This window comes from Zalophus californianus, chromosome 9 (assembly GCF_009762305.2).
Source record: "Zalophus californianus isolate mZalCal1 chromosome 9, mZalCal1.pri.v2, whole genome shotgun sequence".
NCBI classification, from domain to species: Eukaryota; Metazoa; Chordata; class Mammalia; order Carnivora; family Otariidae; genus Zalophus; species Zalophus californianus.
In genome coordinates, this window is record NC_045603.1 from 9,195,551 (window position 1) to 9,201,861 (window position 6,311).

The window sequence follows — 6,311 nt, forward strand, 5'->3', positions numbered from 1 at the left end:
GCACCGAATAATCCAGAGTAGAGCAGAGAGGTCACCTAATTCTGCAGTGGGGTCATCTCTTGATGCCACCTGGGAGCCCCAGAGCCTGGGTGGCAACCCAATCAGACTGCAGCATCTAGGGTGCCTGTGGTCCACTGGTGCCCTCAGATCCTCTTCAGAGAAACTGCAGCCCAGGCAAGTCTCCTCTAGCCTAAAGATGAATGGCTTAAGGATGGCCCCAAATGCATGACCTGATGCAAAACTTGCTGTGGTCTGCCCAGCCGAGCCTGCACACGACGCAGTCATCTTGGTCCTGTCACCAAAATCAACAGCCAGCCCTCCCAGCTTTGCAGTGTTCAATGAAGTGGATCAGAACCCCTTCCCATGATGGCTACCAAGAGTCATAGCCAACATTATTAGTTGAGAACTTACTGTGGGCCAGGGCCTTCATTACAATCCAGAGAAGTAGGTGTTTTTACTCTCTCCACTTTACAGGTAAGGAAACTGAGGCACAGAGAGCCTAAGGGATTTTCCCAGGGTCAAGGGCTACTTAGTGAAATCCATGTTACCAGTTAAAGAGTCATCCAGACTGCGCGGTGGACAGGACACTGCAGCACGCCCACCCCCACCCCCACCCCGGTACCTGTCCACACACCTGTCATTACACATTGTCACTGTTTGCCAGCTCTCGGCCTTATGACTAGTGCCAGCCAGCGACACTGTATTTGAATCTCCATCAGTGTGTTTGAACATTTCCCAGCAGGCGACTCTGATGATCATTTTTTACTCATTCTGCGGTAATGAGGGCCTTGGGTCTTACTTCAGCGGAAAAAATGAGAGTGAACGTGGTCCCTGGAGGGAGGGGGGGTTGTTCTAGAAGGGAGAGCACTGGGTCAGGAGTCTCAGGGCCCAGGTTCGGGTCCCAGCGCCACACTCACCCCACCACCCGGCCTCACCAAGCTTCATGTCCCCTTGTATAAAAGGCAGAACGGGACTCCTTCGCTACCTCACTAAAGGGATAGCAAACAGGGGGAAAAGAACTGCAAAGTACCTTCGTGAAAGAAAAACAGCTTCGGTTCACTGCACCAGGCCCCATGCTAGGCGCTGCAGAGACACATCTAAGCCTCACAAAAATCCTTTAAGGTGAAAGGTATTGTCCCAATTGTGCAAGAAGCTGATTCCCCCTGTGATGCTAAGTGCCCTCCCTCTCTGGGCCATGCCCATGATCCTGAATGTTCTCATATTTCCCCCCCTTCCCCCCCTCCCCAGGACAAGAGCTGAGTGGTCCAGGGAGAAGGCCTAAGTCCCTGGACCAACAGAGACCTGCCTGGGGCCCTCACAGCTCATCAGGGCCAGAGTCAGTGATGAGGAGAGAGAAAAGCCTGACATTCTTCTCAAAATGCATCATCAGTGAGACCACCGTGGCCAGAGTCCAGAAAGATGGGGAATTGGCAGAGGCAGGGCCTCTGAGCTGAAGGGAGAAGGTCTGTGAGGCAGGGCCAGGTCTGTGCTGACTTCCAGCCCCAGAAGACCATGGCCTCCATCCTGGAGAAACCACTTCCCTCATCCTCTCCTGCTCAATGAGCCCCCCCCCCCCAAGCCCCTCACACTTGTTCAAGGACATCCAAACACCTGGTGATTTCAAGCCCTCCCCAGTCTGCACCACCTACATACCAAGCAGAGCCCCCCGTTCTCCCCAGCAAGGGCACAGGAGAAAACCAGGCCCTGTAGCCATCTGCCCACACAGCAGCCGGCAGAGGGGAGCCCCGGGCTCCCTCTCCGGGCACAAAAGCTCCAATAGGGCAGAATTGGTCTGCTCCCTTTTGTTCGCTTCTGTGTCCCCCCAGTAACCAGAACGGGGGCTTGGCACATAGTAGGTGCTTAATAAATCTAAGAGCGAGACAAGGAAATCAGATGTGTTTTCTTCCTTCCTTAGGCTGGCAGCCATGAGGGGGAGAGACTCAGCCCACATCTTCCTGGACCTCAGGATCCATAGGCCCCCAGACCTACGGACCCATGGATCCCAAAATCCACGCATCCATCGATCCGCAGACACATATGCCCGCAGATCTATAGATCCTCAGACCCATGGGCCTGCAGACCCACAGACCCCCACACGCACAGTTCCAGAGAACCACAGGCCGTGGATCGCGGAGCTCGGACACACCACACGCACCCCCATAGCTCCCTCCACTGTGGGCACGAGGGCTGAGGGCACAAAGCAAGAGCAGGCGCTGGGAACGTGTTTGAGGAAAGCGTTCTGCAGAAAAGAACTGGAGGAAGGGAAGGGGTCAGAATGGAGCAGCGGGGAAGGAAGGACGCGGAAGAAAGCCGGGAGGAGGAGAAGGGACGAAGAGGAGGGAAGGAGGACCCTGCTCTCCCTGCAGCCTGCTGGGGGCTCCCTGGACCTCCCCCAGCCTGGCATCCCATCTTTCCAGACGGAGTGTTTGAGCACCCTGAGCCGGGGGCTGGGCAACTGAGAGAAGAAGCGGGTGGAGGGGGAGACAGCCGGGAATCCAGGAGCCCCACAAGAGCCGGCTTTGTTACCTTGGAAAGCACTCAGAAGCTGCCTGGGGGCGGGAGCTCTTCCAGGGTGGGGGAGAACCGAGTGGTGTCTAGAAACAGACTTTCCTGGGAGGGCTGAGGCCCAGGGGAGTCCCACTTGGGGTGCGGGGTGTGGGTGGTCGAGCTGGCAGTGGAGGGGGCATGGTGAAGGGGACTGGGAGAGTCACAGGTGGCGAAGCTCTGAGCTCGGTGTGGATCCCGGTCCAGGACACGGACGTGCTGCAATCACCCCAGTCCCTAAAACTGCTCCCAGCTTGGCTGTGGGCTCTCCGGAGGAGTCTGTCTGGAGCCGGTGACAGAGGGTGAGAGAGCAGCCGTTCTCGTTCTAGTTCTCACAGCCACCTCTGCACCCACCTCCCCACCCAAGGTCAAGGGGAGTCAGGGCCCAGGCACTCAGGAACTGCTGCTTGGTGCCCTCTGGTGGACCTAGAAGATGCCCTCTCAGAAGCACCTGGAATGGGGGTAGGGAGAGGAACCAGGAGGGGCCTTCTGCCAAGCCGGCAGCCTCTCCCCCGAGCTGCCCCTCAGGGTGCCCCAGGGCAGGCCTGGGCTGCTCTGAGCAGCCAGGAAGAGAGTGCAGAGACTCGGTGTGGTGCCCAGGCCCTCCCCGGTGTGTGCGCCTGGGGCTAGTGAATTTGGTGCCAGACTGGCTCAGCACCACCCCCCAGGATGTGCTCCTCCCTCTTCCTCTTCCTCCCCCGACTGCAGCCTCAGAATTGGTCCCCACTCTGTGTCGCCCTACCCTGTCACCCACTGGCATCCCCTCCCTCTGGCTCAGCCTTGATGGTAGAGGCGGGAAGGGGACAGGGAGATGGCTAGACTCCCCACCCTGTCCCCAGCCCAGCCCAGGTCCTAGAGTCTGAACAAAAAGTTTATCCAGAAGGGTGGACAAGAGTTTCCAAAGCCAGTCCTTGGGGCCGAGGGGAAATATTGATCCAAGAGGTGACCTGACATTGTGGTCAGGGCCTGAGGTTCGCAGCCTCGGGAAGCAGGCCTGAACTCCTCAGCCAGACCCTTTCCCACGGGCCCAGCCCAGGGACCCACCTCCGTATCGGCACTGCATCCCAGGTCCTGGGTGGTGCCAGTATCTGCTGGGTGAATCCTCAGGGCGGTGAGAGACAGAGGGACGACAGACTGGCTTCCTGCTCAGGCCAACCTGAGCACTCCAGCCCTAGGGCATTCCTCACATGGCGTGTCAGACCCCATCACACCATAAAGGCACAGACGCAAGCAAGCTCGCTCGCTCGCTCTCTCTCTCTCTCTCTCTCACACACACACACACACACACACACACACACAGACACACACACACACCTGGACCCAGAGCACAGACTCGCACAGCCAGAATATAGCTCAGGGGTCTCCCCACACACCAGGCTCATCCCTGGCTTGGAGCCCGCAGGACCCCGGAAAGGAGGAGAAAGGCACAAGCAGAGGGGCTGACTGAAGCCTCAGCCTGGGCCCATCCAAAAACCCCCTCCCACAGGCATCTTCCCCCCCAAGAGGCCTTCCCACCCCCCGCCAAGGCCTCTTATCTCTCCATGCCCCCCCACACACATCACTCAGCAGACAATTAAAACCCAATCATCATAAACACTCATTATATAACCAGCCCCAACCTGCTGAGGATTCCTTCTACCCCCTAGAGTCCCAGCTCCAGCCCCTGGCCTGGCTTCAGGAAGCGAAGCCTTGCATACCCTCGGGGTGCTGGCCCAGGAGGGGGCCCACTACCACCTCTGCCTCCAGGAAAGTTAACGCTGCTGCCTGGGATTCCCCCGTTCAATCCCCCCACTGCTGCTCTCCGTCTCTGCCAATTCTCCCAGCTCAGCCCTCTGGACACTGACACCCGCCCCGGTCCAGCTGGCCGCAAAGCCGCAGCAACCGAGGGGCAGCGGGACAGACAGACACAGACCGCCCCCCCCCACCCCGGCCTGCAGCCTGACTTGTTGAATAAATTTCTGCAGCGCTGGCTCAGCCGGCTTCAGCATTGGCACCGAGAGAACTTTCGTGGCCTTGGAGAAGGGACCGGTCAAAGTTTCCCGTCCTTCCTCCCAAGGCACCTGCCCGAAAGCACGGGTTGGGGGCCGACCTGATGGGCACGCGTGTGTCGGGGGGGGAACTGGTCCCCAGAAATAAACAAATAAACGCCTCGATAAAGAAAGCACCCGACGCGCTAAGAAACTGGCCTCGGAGCGGAGCCCTCCCTTCCTTCCCCCCAACCCCCACCTACCTTGGCATGGACTTGGCCGGGCAGCAGGGGGTCGTCCGGGTCAGAGACGCGGGAACGCCGCGTGCCCCCGAAGCCAGAAATCGCGGGGGACCCCCGGCCCCGCCAGCCGCTCCCCCCCGCCCCCCGCCAATTCAGGATCAGCTGAGCCCCTGGGGCGCGCAGGGCGGCGGGCGGTGGGCGGCGGGCCCTGGGGCCCGGGCCATGGCGGGAGGAGACGGCGGGCGGCGGGAGGGTCGGCGAGGCTGGGGCGGGCGGCGAGAAGCCGGCGGCGCGGACGAGCGGCGGACGGCGCCGGAGTTGGAGCGCGCGGCGGGCGGGCGGGAGCGCGGCGCTCCGGGGCCGGGGCCGGGGCCGGGGGCGCTGCAGGGACCGAGCGGCCGGCAAGTGGCCGGAGAGGACCGCGCGGCGGCGGCGCGGGGTCGCGGCTCGTCCCTCGCCCGGCTCGGCTCGCGCCTCCGGCCGCGGGCTCGAGGCGCGGGGTCTGCGCGCGGCGGGGGCTGCGGAGGAGCCCGAGCGCCCGGCGGTGCGGGGACGTGCGGCGGCGGCGAGACCGAGCCGCGCCGCGTGCGAGGCAAAGCCGTCCTTATACTGACACCAAATGTCTTCGGGGAAAGCTGCAGGCGCGGGACGCTGGAGGGGGGAGGCGTGGAGGCGACAGACAGACTCACGGCGGCGGCTGGTGAGCCCCCACTCCTCCCCAGAGGGCAGGAAGCCCCAAGCCTTGGGGCCACCCCCCTTAAAATTCAGGGTCGTGCCTGGGGGAGGGTCCTATCGAGGGGGCTGCGTCATGCGTAAAAAGGGAGGGACCCCCCACATTATTGACCAACCTCGTGTCCCAGGTCCCTGCTTGGCCACGGAACACTTTGGATTCTCACTGAGATACTGTGAGGTTGGGGAAGGGGGGCTCCCGCACTGCCCATGAGAGTCGCTGCCCCGCTGAGGCCACAGCTCTTAAACGGTGGGGCAGGCCACGACTGGACTCTGAAGGTGGCTCCTCAGCCCAGGCAGCTTCCCGCTAATCTGCATCGGCGCCTCCTCCCAACCTTCAGGGTTTGGCTGAAAGGTCACCTCCTCCAGGAAGGCTTCCAAGAGGGCTCTCAAGTAGAACAGAGGCTCCTTTCTCCAGCTTCAAATCCCCTAGCCTCTCCACTTCCCCAGGGCAGCCTGGGTGACAGGAGCCTGAAGCATATAAGAGGCACTCAGCTCAGCCCTCTCCATCCCCACCTCATCCTTTTGGAAAATTGGGGCTGGGGGAGGGGGGGCAGGGGAACCCTGCATTGGGCTGAGGCTGGTGGGAGTGGGGCGGGGGGCTGATACTGAGGATACTGAGGCCTGCCTTGGGGCCACTTGGCCTGGCAGACAGGCAGAGCTGTGGAGGAAGGGGCACTCAAGTTTGATCCCAGCTCTGTGGCTTCTTGTCAGAGGAAGCCCCTTAAGGTCTCTGAGTCTCAGGTTCCTCATCTGTGAAATGGAGATAGAAGTTCACACTTTGCAGAATGAGAAGTCTATACAGGGCTTGGCACCATCCCTGGCACCT

At 61.1% G+C, this 6,311-nt stretch overlaps 1 protein-coding gene across 1 annotated transcript in view; it reads right to left on the bottom strand.

Moving 5' to 3' along the window:
• CACNA1I (calcium voltage-gated channel subunit alpha1 I) overlaps positions 1-4,904 on the bottom strand; it is a 116,474-nt gene extending 111,570 nt beyond the window's left edge. Inside the window, exon 1 of the mRNA XM_035721872.1 lies at positions 4,775-4,904. The gene's annotated coding sequence lies outside the window, so the exon portion shown is untranslated. The remainder of the gene's footprint in view (positions 1-4,774) is intronic.
• Between the last annotated feature and the right edge of the window lie 1,407 nt (positions 4,905-6,311).